The sequence below is a fragment of the Lissotriton helveticus genome, chromosome 2_1 (genome assembly GCF_964261635.1).
Source record: "Lissotriton helveticus chromosome 2_1, aLisHel1.1, whole genome shotgun sequence".
In the NCBI taxonomy this organism is placed as follows: domain Eukaryota; kingdom Metazoa; phylum Chordata; class Amphibia; order Caudata; family Salamandridae; genus Lissotriton; species Lissotriton helveticus.
Window position 1 is genome coordinate 339561391 of NC_136059.1, and position 16953 is coordinate 339578343.

Genomic DNA, 16953 nt, shown 5'->3' on the forward strand with positions numbered 1-16953 from the left:
CACAGGCTAACTAAAATGGCAATTTGGGTTTTGATTTGGCGAAGGTGAGACACAAGTTGGAGCAGTGTAGCACAGCTATAGCCCTTGGCCCAAATGGGGTCCCATAGACTTTTTCTTAGATAATCAAGATCTCTGGGCACCATTACTGACTATTGTCCTGAACGTCTTAGCCTAGATGGGCCCACCACTTTCTTGGAAAAAGACCCACCTCCTTATTGGACAGTACAGCTAAGCTGATGGGTTGTCTACTGTTGAGCAAACTGGAGAACTGGGCCCGGGTGAAAATGTTAACCACATCCATGCTGCACCAATTCCCCTTCAGTGCTGATATTTATGAATCCCTTTATTCATGACGAGCTCAGCTCGTCATGAGCACACGAGCAGTGTACTGCATGACGAGCTGAGCTCGTCATGAGCATGGAAGGGGTTAATGTCCACAAAGTACGGTTTTAAAAAAAGGGAAAGGGACACTGGTCCAATGTCTCAGTTTGAGTTTGAATATTTCCAAATACACAGCGGTTAAGAATGGCCAAGTCTATATGGCATTTATGTACCTATCAGCCGCCTTTGACTGTGTCACCCACTCCAAGCTGTGGTTAGTCATGGAAGGCATGGTAATAAATGATACAATAATTGCCCTTATTCCTCAAATGTATTCACAAACTACAGCATGTGTTTGGTATGGAAGGGACGTGAATGTATAAATCAATACTGCATTCAGCTTGGTGTCAGACAGGGGTGCGTACTCATGCCCTTCTTGTTCTAAATCTACACAAATGGCGTGGAAGCTGCCCTCACCGGGTCTACCACATATGAACTCAGCCCTTGTCCAGATACTCCTCTATGCAGATGATGCAGTGCTAGTAGCTTTCACAGAATAGCACTGCAGAATCTTATAGCGGAGTACACAAAATTTATAAAAAATGAAGACCTTCAGGTAAAGAAAATAAAACCTTTTGTACTCGTGGCGGGGCGAAGAAACACCCATAATCCACATAGATGGGAACAGGGCAGAGGGGATAGATACCTTTTCCTATCTAGGGGTTTTATTTGACAGAAAGAATACGTGGATAAATGTGGTAGCCAATAGAGTGCTCTAAATGAAAAAATGTAGTAAGACCATTTTTAGATTCATCAACAAGTTAGGGTATAAAAAAGGTGTATTTGGCTAATTCCATCTCTGTCGCCACATATGGGCAGGTGTTTGGGGAATGGCAGACATAGCTTCCATTCAACGCTCTGAGGATGGCTTTCTTAATAGGTTGGTAGCCCTTCCCCAAAGTTGCGCTAATTATAATTGTCACACTGAGCTGGATGTAGCATAGATCACGGACAATGTTCGTGTAGCACGATCCTACTGTGCCATTCAGTCTGGAGAAGGGAGACTGTCGAACTGACCCAGAACATCTTGAAGGACTGCTTAGAACTTGATCAAGTACACAAGATTAGATGGTTGTCCATGGGCCTGCAGAAGCTATATGAGAACACACCTAGTTGCGCAACAAGTGCCAAGGTAAAAAGAAAGGGAATATTTTTAGCCAAGATGGCAAGAGAAAGAATGGAGTCTAAGCGTAACAAACCTACGGTGAGACTTTATAAGATGGCCTCCACAATAACAACAGACGCACATTCTTATTTACATTTTGTAAAAAATTCCCAACACCAATAGAGTTTATTGAGGTTTTGATTAAATTATATCCTGCTGATGTTGGGCCACCCTACTGACACTTACACCATAGAAGCTCTTCCCGTCTCCCCCTGTGTTGGCAATTCCCCCCAAATAGACCTGCATCTTAGTTTCTTTTTTAATTCTTAAAATGCGCAAACAAAAAGATACATTCTCCGGCTCATGCTTTAGACAATGTCGTCCAGCCCTATATGTTATACTAATGTTGACTAACCATTTTACATTTTACTGTTTAGAATAATTTTTATGGTCCTCTCTGAAGAGTAGGAGAGCCCAACCGTAAAGCTGGAAAGTTAAAATGGATAAACTTTATTTATTAACATAGTGTCGATATTTCGCATTTATACCTCTCCCCTTCCTCACATTAATTTTGAAGGTAAATTCATGAATACATCTTTTTAATGTAATTTAGTTCTATGTTATTTCGCTTTTTACTGTGTTTTTTAGCATAGTGTAATTTAAACTTGTATTTAATATGCGTTTTATGCTATTTAGAGATAGCGAAATAAAGGACTTGATTGGATAGTTGGCCTTGGATTGGTAATATAACAAGCGTCTACCCTAGGCTCTCCCTTTGGCATAGATTCATGAAGGTAAAATCCGCTCGCAAAGGGGTAGATTCTCAGAATCTGCCCCTTTGCAACCGGTATTTTTGCATTTGGGATGCATCATCCAAATGCATAAATCGCAAAATAAGAAATCGCAAAATAAGAAATCGCAAATTTGCGATTACTTGCATTTAAGGAATCTCAAATTGAGATTCCTTAAATGCAATGCATTAAAGTTTAAAAAAATAGCGATTTCGCTAATAGGGCTCGCAAATTACCATGAAGTTGAACTTCATGGTAATTTTCAAACACTTTGAAAAATGCACTAAAGTGCATTTTTCAAAGTTTCATGTTGCGCGCACACATGCCCTAAGGGCATGTGTGCGCGCAACATATGTGCACAGATCAATTTCAGGGGTGCAAGAGGGTGTACTTTGGACACCCCTGCACCCTTGAAATCGCATTCTCAATTTGCGATTCGCTAATTGAGAATGTCTTCCCATTCCTTCCTATGGGCCTCTAGGCCCATAGGAATGAATGGGGACGTATTCCTTAATTGCAGCTTGCTATTTGCGAGTCGCAATAAAGGAATTTTAAGAAATCGCTATTTTTTAAGCGAGTTCTTCTTGCATAGCATTTTGCTATCCTTATTAGCGATTCCTTATTTTTCGCTAATAAGGAATCGCAAAATGGATGCTTGATGCATCTGGGGGTAAATGATCTAGTTCAAGCAGTTATTTGATAAACCAGGTAATGACCTTACTGTAGCTTTTTTGACTTTAGTGTTTTATGTGGGACATGCAAGTGAGGACAGTTGTGACCTTTCTCTATAGATAGCCCAGGAGGTCTGTTTGAGATGACATTTGCACATTTATTGTATGCATTAGTGACCGCACCATGATTAGTTTGCCCAATGTCATGGAGCTATCTTATTCATTTATCAGAATGATTAGACAGACATCTTCTTAGTTGTTAGAACAAATTCAAACTTTTCAAATTGTAGTCACTATGCTGCCTGAACATTTGCACCTTTTAAAAATATTTTGTTGATAAGCACTCAGTGCTACGTTTGTACAGCAACGAGTGTGTTGAGTGTTAATCTACGTTTGTGTTTTAATAGCTAACATATCCTGAATACCTAATTTCTTTGGGCAGCAGAATAGGAAAGTTAAAACAATAACCTTATGACATACCAGACCCGTCTAACTTACTATTCTCGTAGGTTTTACAACCGCCTTATTTTAACAAACTCAGCAGTGATTCGGAAATGGTGAGAATTGGCAAAATCTTGATGAGGAAACATTAAAATTATGAGGTAGATAGGGAGAGTTTGGCATATATTATGACGTAGACAGAGAAAGTTAAACATAAAATGTTGAGGTAGACAGAGAGCGTTAAACAATGAGGGTACAACTTAATTTGTAAAATCCTGATGATGTAAAGTAGAATTATTGGTTTAAATTGTTTCTAAATGCACACTGAAATCAGAAAATACTGTACTCTGATTAGATCAGAGCAGAGCAATACCTAGCCAGCTTTATCATAAAAAATCCCCAATCTTCCTCAGCATAGATATCATCAATAGATCGTGACTCGAAGTATGCTCTTACAGAATTCATTCATCACCCAAAATACAAACCACACGTAAATTACTCCTCAAAAATCAAATCTCCCAGAGCAGAAATCCTAAAATAGATGGCACTTAGTAGCTAAATAGCTACATCAAGCAAAGAGGACAATTAGATGATTCTCATTTAGACGTCCTACTGGTAAGATGAGCAAAGACAACTTATTAATATTTGAGAACTGCTTAAAGTCTTAGAGGGTGGCTAATATTCTTACCTAACGGTAGTAGGCCCCTCAGCTGCGTGTAGCACTGTATACTGTAGCACCCTACTGCAACAATTACAAACGTGCTTGATGACTGCAAGAGCAGGTATTTTCTGGTTTTCCTTGTACAGAACCACACAGCATGGAACAATATGGCCATTCATTTCAAATCCAGAGACATATTTACAGGAATCAAATATTTCTCCCTTGCCTTTAAATTCATTTTTGTAATTCCTAGACACGTGAATGAACAGTGCAAGATGGCCTTTCACCCTTTCATACATATGTAGATTACATGCAGGTAATACTTTGAACAGTCAAGGCCATTGGATAAACCCCTTGAATCGATCTCTGTAGGTCAACAAATAAATGTCATGAACAAGTCTATTATTTGATGATTTGCAAGTATGCATTGTAATTTTGGTAAAGTAATCCCCAATACTTGCTACCCCTCAGAGTCAATAAACGAAGTTATGGACCTGGGTATCACATGCAAGACTTCATGATTGTCCTTGTCTTCAGAGAACTCTAGTGAAGAAGAGCCCTCCCTTTACTGCGCATGCCCAGCAAACATGTTCTCACGTTTAACGGAACCTGAAAGTGGAGGTATTCTGTACTCTAGTACTATCTTGCTTGAACAGTTGCAACAGCATACTCCAAACAAGCATTTGCAATGCAATCGGTCTCGCCTTTGGAACTCTATATGTATTTAGCTATGAAGCACATTAATCTTGGGTGCTGAAACCTCTACTGTTCTTTAACATGGAGGGAAAGTAAGCACCAAACTGCGTGACATGCCAGGTATGGGAACACATGGAGAAAAATATTGCCTTTCAGCGGCAAATGGTATAGTCCAAAACTTAGTTTTTAATATAAAATCAGGGCCTTAGGTGGTCATATCACTGAAAATACAAGGTTTAAAAAAAATATTATTTTCAAAGGGTGCTCGAGGAAGACAATTTGTTGGACTGGAATCTAGAGAATGCTTAAGATATTCTGGTATTTTACTGACCTCTGCTGGTCGTTTTCCATCAAGAAAGTTAATATGCTACGCAATGTATACCAGGGGGCCATCGCCCAGCTTATAATCAACTCAAACCGTGCAGGAGCCATAAACATAAACCGTGGAACCAGGCAAGGCTGCCCGCTTTCGCCTTTACTTTTTACTTTTTTTTTTAGAATCTCTGGTTTTAAAGATCCAAAATAATACTGCTATTCAACCCCCGATACCCGTATGGCTAAAGTAAAACTTTTTGCCGATGATAATATTCTATACCTGATTCCCGATAGAGATAATCTTGAAACAATTCTGATGGAATTTTCGGAGTTCGAGCAAATAGGTGGATATAAAATAAATGCCAGAAAAACCGAGGTTCCGGCCCTTAACGCTGATCTGAACTCCTTTCCATCTTGTCTAAGGACACAAGCAACAAAAACCGATCCTATAAGATATCTCGGGATATACGTATCTAACCAGTGTCATCAGCTATTTGAGCTAAACTATCTAAAAATGAAGAGCAAGATTATGAAGCTGCTAGAACAATGGATATTACTCCCACTTTTGATTGTGGGTAGAGTTTCAATGATTAAAATGTCTGTACTCCCTTTGCTTATTTTTCTATTTTCTAATGTCCCGATCAAAATAAATAAGTCATATTTTAATGAAATGGATACTATATTCAGGGTATTCATTTGGGGTAGGAAAGCTCCAAGGGTGAAATTAAATGTGGTCCAACTACCTGTTGGACAAGGGGGCTTAGCGCTACCTCACTTGAGGATATACTATGAGGCTTCCTTATTGGATTTAGTGTCCGGCTTGATAGGAGTTAATTGCACTAAGAACAGCTTTTTTATAGATAAAATTACACAAGAAATTGGATCTCTAACCCGAGTGTTTTTAAAAACTTCTAAACTTCCAAAAAAGACACGCTATGAGACTTTAAAAGATTATTCTTTTAGACTCCAATCCTTTTTTTTTAAAACTGGCTCATCCGGTCTCTAGTACTTAAAATCAAGAGAATGTATGAGTCTCGGCCTTCAGTTACAATCGAGGCATATAAGTATTTGGGAAGGTTGTGGATTTTTCGAGTTAAGACATTTTATAGTCCAAAATAAGCCGATTTCCTGGGTAGAAATAATGGCAAGGGCGGAAGGTCATCGGAAGCCGACTTTTCTCCAAATATCTACGAATTGTCCATCTGATAACAAATACCATTGGTATTTTGGACACCCCTAGTCAATTCATGATAGCTCTCTATGGGGCCAATATTAAAGGGGTGGGTAACTGGTACAGGTAAGGAGGGACAGGCTTCCGCGATAAAGACTCATCTGGATAAAATAACTTGGGAGACTGGGTGTAGGTTGAATATGAAAAAGTGGGAATCTATATGCTTTTTAGGAAGTCAATCCCTGCGTGCCGCAAACTTTAAAGGGATGGCCTTCCTTTCGCGATGGCTAATTTATCTAACTCCGGCGCTCTCAATAAAAGATTTCCAGGCATAGAAAATAGGTGCTTTCGTTGCCAAATAAATGGGGAGGGTGGGTGGCACCATATTTTTTTGACATGTTCAGGTCTCGGGCCTTTTTGAGAAGAGGTTTTTTGGGATATTGGGCAAGCACTCGGTAAGAGTATTCCACTCGAGGCAGAAATTGTATTGTTCGGTACCAGTCGAGATGAAAAGATACTATCCGAGCCAGAAAAGGCCTTCCTATTTATTACAGGTATGGTCGCTCGCTCCCTAATTTTACAGAATTGGAAATAAACCTTCTCATCTGAAGTGGTTCAATAAAATGAAAAGAACTCAAAAATTTGAGGAAGCTTACGCTAGAAGGGTCGGAGCTATCAAGAAATTCGAAAAGAATTGGAAGTTTTTTAACGAACTGGAGGAGTTTTAGGAGAGGTCATAGTACCAGAGATGGCTAATTAATGTAGCAGCTTTTTGGTAAATTGCACTAGCACTTTTCTCTTATTGCACTTTAACAACACCAGCACTTTTCTGGCACTTTATAGAATGCATATTGCACTTTGGCCAAGGATGAAGGAAACCGCCACGGCCTCAAAATATAAACGCGTTGTATTTAAGTTGGTTTTTGGCGACAAGATGGCACTAGCACTTTTTTCGTATTGCAACGTTGAAGTATTGGAAATGTTCGCTATTGTGTTCTAGGACAAAGTTGCATTGTTTTTTTTTGTAAGAAAACATAATCAGCTGCTTTAGTTTTAGCCTTGTTATTTTCATTATGTTTTATTTGGCTGTCAATCACATTTTTTGTAACTGGTTTTAAGTTTAATATTAGTGACAATGTGTTTTAGTATACCATGTATTTTCATGAACCTAATGCTCTGCTCAATAACTTTCTTTTTAAAGAAAGTTAAATAGAGGCAGTTGTTAGAAAAATTTAAAAAAGAAGATCCCTCAGCAGAAAGCAATTCTGGTATTTTACTGACCTTTACTGTTCGTTTTCTATCAAGACAATTAAATAGAAGCAGTTGAACAGTAAAAAAAAGTCCCTGAGCGGAAGCAGACAAGTCCTATGGCTGATCTCTAGAGCCCACAAAGTACATACACATATAAGTATACACTGAAGTATATTCAAGAGGTCTTGAATGCTCAACCTAAAAAGCATACGAACATGTCTGCTAGATCATAAAGGAGAAAGTGCAGTAGTCACAGGTTTCCACCAGAGGTCATCGAAGAAACACATAACTACTTTTAATGGTGTAACATTGGTGGGAAATACTTGTTCTATCAGGAGAGAGATAGAGAACATGTGTGTGGTGTGTGGGTGTTAAATCAGTTCATTAGGCATCACAAGAGCCATCAGGGCATAGCAGGCAGTATCAACCATCTTGGGGAATAATAAAAAGTAAGTAGGTGCAGAAAGAGGTATTTCCCTTTCATCAAAGTATTGGTGTATATAGAGGCTCCAAATACACCATCTATTTTCACTCAGAATGTTCATAAATAAAGGACTTCAGCAAGGGTTATCCTTTTCAGGTCCCACCTACGTACGGCTTAAACTGTTTGTCTCTAGGACCAACTCGCCACAATGCAATACAGAGTGGGCTTTGGTTCAGACTCATGGTTATGATTGCATGGTTTTCTTGTCTATCTCGATTCCCTGCTCTTTTTTGGTCTCAGCCTACCATACATTGTAGCTGCCTAGTTTCCTAAAAACATCTTGGGACATTCAGAAAGTTGACCCAGGAATGCTTTTTGCCTGTTGCTTGACCTTGGCTTTGTGGCTTGTAACTCACATTTTTGGCTTTCCATTTGCTGGCTTTTTTGCTTTAGGCTTTCCAGCTCAGAGTTTGCCCCTGCCGTTGCCCAAACCTTGTTTACTGTATTCTTCCATGAACTCGCTTTCTGGAAACAGGCCTTTAAATCTTGTTCTTATCTTGTCAAATTTGCTGTGCATTCAAAGACATATGTCAATTGTCAGACTGTGTCTTCCAGGGAGCTTGGTGTTTATTTTTCTTTCTCTGACTTCAAAGTGAGAGGATTTATATGACAATCGTGCAGGCTACTGGGGGCCTGCTTGAGGAAAGCTGTATGATGTTATTTTTTTCTAGCACACAAAATGTAAATGTCTGTAAATTAACTGTGCTGATGATCAAATCAATACATTGGGTGATGAAATGTCCACACATTATCGTTTGGATGCTGTATGCTTTTATCAGTAAAACTGTAAGTGGGTACAAATGTAATGGTCATTTCAATTGAAGATGTGTTGTCTGTAATGGCAGTACGCTGCCATACATGCATACTCCACATTACCCCAATCCCATCTACTCTGCACCTCTCCTCTCCACGTCACTGCACTCTAATCTGCACCACTCCACACTACACCACTCCACACTGCGTCACTGTACTCTTCTCTGCACCACTCCACTCTATACGTCTGTACTCTACGCCACTCGGCTAGAGTGAGCCGAGTGGCGTAGACCAATGCACTCTACCCCACACTACTCTACTGTGCACCACTGCTCTCTTCGCCACTGCACTACACCACTCAGCACCACTCAACTCTTCATCACTCCACTCAGCAACACTACATTCTATACCAAAGCACTCTATTCCACTACTTCAAACTAACAGATTCACTGTTAAAATGGCGTGGGAGGTGACTTCTGTTATTAAAATGCATCTCAGATTTTCTAGCCTTTTACCATTTTTCATTCCCTTGATTGGCTGCCTTCTGCTCAAGCTTGTATCTCCAACTTCACCATTCATTTGCGCTGTGGTGTATAGACCTTCTGGCTACATGAGACTTTTTCCCCAACTGCTTGCAGAATCTCTTTCCCCATTGGTCAATGACCACACCAACATTTTGTTATTAGGGGACTTAAATTACTGAGCAAACAAGGAAATGGTGAGACTTTATCGGGAGAACTGACCAATCTAGAAATTTAGAACAGCATATATTCCTTACTACACATGTGAAACACAATACGTTAGACCAGGTTTGGTCCATCAATCACTGGTCAATATCACAATCTCTCTCCATGCGTATGGTCAGACCATCACTTGATTAAGTTCTCCTTATCTGGTCTCATTCTCCCAAAGCCCTCTTCCTGTCCTGTACTTCTATGCAGAAATTAGTCCAGAATTGATCCATACTCCTTTTTGGAATTCCTAACTGCCAATCTCCTATGAAAGTATAGATAGTTATGTGGAAAACATCTCTAACTGGCTCACCGCAGCCTGCAAAGTGCATGTTCTTCTACGAACATTAAAACAAGTCCGTCACCATGATGCTGTCAAAGGGTTTTCTGTAGATCTAAAAACAGCGAAAACTGTCCTTTACTGCTCTGAATGGAAATGGTGGTCAAATTACTCGATGAAGGATAAGGCACTTTACTTATCACATTTCAAAGATTATAAGAAATCAATCAAGAAAGCTAAGACTATTTTTTCTCCATCGAAATCATGGCTTCCTTGAACAAGTCCAAAGAAATCTTTAACATAGATGATAGGGTGATAGGGCGACCATCCCTATTCAACTGTGACATATTCTGTGGGATACTCTCAACTCCTTCTTCATTAAGAAGATTAGGATAATAAAGGACAGCATTCCTGCCAGTCCCTCCTCTAATGTGACATCTACTGAAGATAGCAATGCTGTTAAACTATCTGCCTTCCCCGATTTCAGTAAGGACGACCTTCTGCACCTACTACCCAGAGTTAAGTCAGGCTTCCCCAATGATATCTTACTGCTGATGATGTTTTTAAATTGTCTTTTTACTTTGTCATGAGATAGCTACCTCCCTTCTCAATCCCTCCCTCAATCAAGGATGAGTACCTAATACTTTCAAGGAGGCGATAGTGGTCCCACTCCAAAAGAAAATGGGTGAGGACTCACTTACTTTGAAAATTTCCGGCCATTTTCATTAATACTTTTTTGGGCACAAGTGCTCGAGGCAGACATTGCCAGGCAACTGTCCTCTTTCTTAGAGGAGTCCAACTTTCTTGAACCCCATTCAGGCAGGCTTTCAGTCAGCTCACTCAACCGAGGCAGTCATCCTTTCAGTCATTGGTGAAATGCGGAAGGAGTCTGACAGAGGCACCACACACATTAGTCCTTCTCGATCTGTCAGTGGCTTTTGACATGGACATTCATGAGCTGTTGATTGGCCGTGTCAGAGCGGCGGGCCTTCAAGACTCAATGCTGGCCTAGTTACATCCTATTTAAAGGATCGGTTGGTTATCCTCTTTCAAGTCCCCCAGGGTCCAGCTTACCTGTGGAGTTCCTCAGAGATCTTCTTTGTCTCCCCACCTTTTTAATTTGTAGATTTGTCCCTTTGTGCATTCTCTGAAAGATAGGCAAGTCAACATTTATAAATATGTAGATGATTTACAGTTGCTATTGTCCATTAACCATTCCCCTGAATCCATGAAAGATTTTCTGAACACTATGTTGCTCATCCGAGACTGGATGAATAGCAACCATCTAAAACTGATCTTGGATAAGACAGAGATCATTACTACACACAATAAATTGGGCCTATGGAATGCCTCCTTTTGGCCCGCAATGAGGGACGCTTCTTCCAAGCCAAAGAACTCTATCAAGAGCCTTGGAGTCATCATTGATAAGAATCTATCTCTAAAACCCCAACTGGGAGCAGTGACGTATGCCTGCTTTGTACGGCTATGAAAAATAAAGAAAATTGGTAGATTCCTTGCATTTGATGCCTTGGTCAAGGTCGTGTTGGCATTAATGATCTCTAGATTGGACTATGCAAGTTCCCTCTATCCCAGCTTCCCTAAAGGCCTTAATCAAAGACTGCAGTTGGCTCAAAATCAGCTAGCAAGGCTCATATTTCAACAGCCTAGATGTTGTCACATTACCCCCTTGCTGAAAAAACTCCACTGTATTTTTAAGACAGACTGTTTCACTTTAAAATCCTTTTATGGTAAATGCCCTGCTTTTTTATTTTCTTGAAATACAACATATGTCCCCAATTGTAATCTCAGGTCTATTCATAAGAACTTCCTTACAATTCCCTCATTCAAGAAGAATAGATTAGGTAGCTCCAGATTTTCCTTTTTGGCCCCTTGTATCTAGAACTCCCTCCATTCAGAGACCAGACGTACCTCTAATTACATGCATTTCCGGATACTCCTGAAGACTTGTCTATTCAGAGAATCCAATGATTAAGCCATTGCAAGCTGTACGTTGGCTGCTGCTACTCAACACCAAGGAGCCTCTCCAGTGAAGGAGCGCTTTATAAAATCTAGTCACAACATAACATAGCTCTATACCACTTCACTCTACTCTGCACCACTCCATCCTATGCCTCTTCACCCTACTCTAAAGCAATTTACTCTACGCTACTGCACTCCATACCACTGAAGTATACACCACTCTACTCCACTCTGCGCCTATCTACTCTACGCCACTGTACCCAATGCTCCCACGCTACTCTACACCACTGCATTCTACAGCACTACTCTGTGCCACTGCACCAATATACTCTATCCTGAACCACTCCACTCCCCTCTACTCTGACACAATCTACTCTACGCCACTAAAATCTATGTCACTCTACTCCACTCTGCACCACTCCACTCTACTCTGAGCCACTCTACACCATTACACTCTAAGCCAACCCACTCTACTCTAAACCACTGCATTCTATGCCAATCTACTCTGCCCAACTGTACTTTACACCACTTCACTCTAGACTACTCTACTTCACTCTACTACACTACACTCTCTGACACTCCACTCCACAATACTCTACTCTATGATGCTGTACTCCATTAAACTCTGCTCCACGGACACTCTACTCCACTCTGTCACTCCCCTCTACAGCACCCTACTCCACTTTGTGCCATTCTACGACACTACTCCACTCTACAACTCTCTACGCAACTCCCTCCATGCCACTTTACTCCACTCTGTACTACGACACTCTACTCCACTCCATTCTATGCCACTCCAATCTGGCAATCTACTCCACTCCACACCACACCAGTCTACTCTATAACCCTCTACACCACTCCACTCTGCTCTACATCACTCCACGATACTCTATGCCACGGCATTCTACGACACTTTACTCAACTCTGACACTTCACTATATGCCACTCAGCTCTACACCCTTCCACTGTATGACACTCTTCTCCCTCCATGACACTCCACAACACTGAAAGCTACCCCATGCCACTCTACTTCATTTCTCTCTCTGCCACTCAACTATACTGTACATCCACTTCACCCCACTCCATAACACTCCACTCTATGCCACTCTGTAACACTCCACACCACACCACTCTCCTTTACCCCACTAACTTTTGTCCATGCTGAGCAGCAGACACGCTGGTGTACAACATTTTTTAAAACATTTGGGCAAAGCCAATTACTCTTGCATAGGCAAGACCTATTGGCCTTGCCAATGTTTGTTCAAGCTGAAGTGGTCTGAAGTGGATAGCAAGTAGCTTATGGTGCTCAAGAAACACAAGCAGGTAAATATATTGATTGTGTTCAATGTTTATCTTTATTAGAATGGAATATCCTGTCAGTTCTGTAGTAATAACTATTCAAATACAGTCTTTTTATGCTGTTACTTATTATGGACATCAGAAGTGGGAGTGGATTATAAGATCCTACCCCTCATTCAATTCAGCCCTGGTTATTGTGTTAACAGAACATCAAAAACAATGATCTATACCATCTTTTTGAAGTTATATGTTGTGCAGATTATATTTATGTTGTCCTAGGACAGGGCTGTCTTTTTATGTGCAGTTTTTCCACTAACTACGGAGTCTGCACAATCGTGAACTTACTATTAACTCGTAGTTTTGGATAGCAAAAAAAGTAGTAAACTTACACAAATGTGTACGTTTATCTTTGTGAATCATTCATCATGACATGGTAGGTAACACGGATACAATTTAGCTGGGTAATAATAACACCTATTATGTGTGCACCTATACAAAAATGGGTTGGTGGTGTGCTGTATAAGAATCTGCTTTAAGATTAACATTTTGAGTGCTGTATTCTGCCACGTAATCAAGTACGGGAAGGTATTTCAGCTTAAAATGAGAACATTTAAAAGATTTCTTGAGGATTAGGAGAGCACATTAACAAAGGATCATGTTCTGCTTGCAGAAGAGATCAAGGAAATTAAGCTGTTAAGTAAATACCTAAATACTTAAAAGAAAATATTGGCACTTGGACATAAAGTCTTAATTCCCTTTATACAGAGCTTGAGTACACCCTAACTAAAGTCCTACTAATTGTCAAAGCCACTTCATTTGAATGGATTCGAGGCATGTTTGATAATAGCATGACGTTTCCTGGAGTTGTAAAGCTGTTGTTGTAAATAGCTTTATTTCGATATAATTAATATCATAAAAAGCAATACATATACATTAAAAACAGTAAAAAACAACGAACATTAAAATTACCTAAGCTCTATGCAACTTTACATGTGTAACTGCGATAAAACAGTCTAAAATGTTCTCAGACAAGGTAGGAGAGTCTATTAGATCTGATGCGCCATGCCCAGCCTAAAAACTTAGCCAGTCCAATAGCAAACAGGGGGTGAGGGTCCGTTTTAAGAATTCTTAAGGCCTCCCTATGTGACCTAGTGCCAAATTCTCTACAGAGTGGCTTCAGCCATCTGCTACGGGGGACTGCGTAGGCCGGGCATTCAAACAATAAATGGGGGACGGTCTCTAGTCTGTCCAAACAACAAGGGCAAAAAGGGGAGGTCTGCGATGGGACCTTCCAATTGGCAGTCACAGTTCCCACTGGAAGTACGCCTACCCTGAATTTGAAGTAGAGGGCCCTATCCCAAGGGACTATGATAAGATCCAAATATTGCTCACGGAAGTGCACATCTTTTACCAAGAGGAATTCTACCGTTGACCTACACAAATTAACATTCCTCTTTCTGCCCTCTGTGGAAAAGTAAATTTTGCCATGTTCTGTGTCCCTACGCGTCCTCCATCATATGTTATGTGTGCATGATTAATATGCATATGTATTCCCCATGTTCGCATAAAGACGCAATTACAGTTGTGTCCATCTCTAGTATGCCTGTTTCCAGTCTTCGTGAATACAACGAATATTAGGCCTATGTGAAGTTATGTTGCCACGTTTCACAGTGTGCACGTTAATGCATTGAAAAGTCCCCGTCTCTAGGCCTCAAAAGGGCCTGGACACCAGATTCAGCTCCTGTCTCCTGAGCCCCGCTGAGGAGCGATACAGCCCCCACCTGTATCCCTGACCCTTCACTTACTTCCTGCCTCGCAGTGCCCGGTTCAGCCTGGCTCTGCCTCTGAGTCTACCAAGAGTATGTTATGATTCTAGTTATCAGTCCAGCCCTCCTTCTCTGCATTCCTGAAGCTACTGAATCGCATCAATAGTTACCGTCATAGTCTAGCCTTTACGTCTCCATGTAAAAGAAATACTGTATTAATGGTCATTTAATATTCTTCATCACGCACTACATGTAGAATAATGCATGCTCCAGTCTTAGAGTCTGTTAGCCTTTACCCCGATAGCTTTTGGATTCTATCAACATGTTCTCTAAACATCAGATACCAGATATGCTTAGGTACATGTCGCTCCGACCCTCCAGACTTCAGTCTCTGCTCCTAGCGCAGAAGTCATAGCCCCCAGCTTCTCCTAGTAACACGTCACTGCCAGCTTGCGCGCACCACCAGGTTAGAGGTCCCGGCTCCTTAGGTAGCCCCCTCCATGTTTCCGCCCCATTCATGACATATTCTGTTACGTTTGCATCACATGTCTATGTATACGCCCTGTTACACCCACTTTCACCCTTATCTTTCGCGACTGCTACATGTCACACCCTTTACTCCACCCACTGCTCCGCCTATCATATGTACTGTAATGCAACTGTTTTACTATATATGCGTGTGTATTGTTATTAAATGGCAGCGCGCTCATCCCAGATCCTGCCCCGGCAGCTGCCCGGCCCTGCCATCCTATTCCTGTGCAGGTTGTCCTGTTCCTGTCCTTTATGCTGTAATAAACCTGCAAACTCCTACTACCTCGAATCTTGACTCTTATTTATTGAGCTATCTGTTATTGCTATGCCTAGTCAAACCTAGATCCGGTATTATTTATTTATATACCACATAATGGCGCCCGAATAGGGACTTGCCCTTTCCCCACGCGCCGGTGAAGCCACGCCGGCCCCCTGACCCTCTGCAGCCGTGACGGAACCATACCGTGCACGTGCAGATATTTCTGCTTCAAGTATCCCTCAGGCCCACGGAGGAGACGGAGGTGGCGGTCCAGCATCCAGACGAGGCGGTGGAGGAACGCGGCGAGTCCCGACCAGAGCCCAAGCCGAGAGTCCAAGGTCCGAGGTATCCGGAGGCCCACCTGTAACAGAAGTCCGAAGTTCGTCGTCGTAGCAGTCCAGTCGAGTCCGAGGCCTTCCGTTCTTGCTGCCCGGTGAGTACCATTACTGGGGTAGTATCTAGACAGGGTCAATCTAATTGACTCTGGTCCGTGGGTTGGTGGTACACAGACCCACAAAACGAAGTGTCCACTTCGGTGGATGCGGGTCCTGACGTGTCTCTTTATGAGACCGGTGAGTTTCGTACTGTTTCAGCAGTGCATCTAGTTTCTGTTCTAGTCAGTTCTGTTCTCGAGAAAATGCATGTACTCTGTTTTCCGTATTCCAGGTAGTATTCTGTTCGAACTGTTATTTTTAATGTTCTTCATGTATTTTAATGTCGTGGTATGAATGTGGAGTAATTATCGTGTTCATTGTGTATTGTAATTACGTATTGTGTCTAAGTTACAGTTCAGTCATGCCGTTATTATCTAAATTACGTCAGTTAAAAACCAGAAAAGGTCTGCTAGAAGCAGCAGTTCCTGTCCCGCCTAGGGACAGTCTAGGTCATTTTATGTATCAGAAGCATGGCATAAGTGCCATATTGTATCTAGATTTATGGGTAGAGTATACCAAACAGTTAGAGGAAAAGTATAGATGGCCCGTATCAGGTACGTGGGATGCCGAGTGCATCATGAGAGTAGAAGAGGCATTATGGAAAAAGAAAGCCAGACAGTCACAGAAAGATGCCATCGAGTTATGGCGCAAAGAATCTCATAAAAGAACCGAAAAAGAAATCAGAAAGTCAGAACTAAGTAGAGAATCCTTAGAACGAGCACAAGAAAAAGAACTAATCGAGATAGGTGAACGAGTCAAAACCGAACAGTCAGACAGACAGAGGAACGCCCTCATTAAGGGTATGTACCCTCTTCTTGCCGAGGGCTTGCCAAAAGCGACCCCGGAGGCATCCAGTAACTTTCCGCCACCATTAGTTCCGACCAAGCTACGTCACAAACCGACCGCAGCTGATATTTTCATTTCGTCCTATTTGGACGACACAGTCCCGGAAT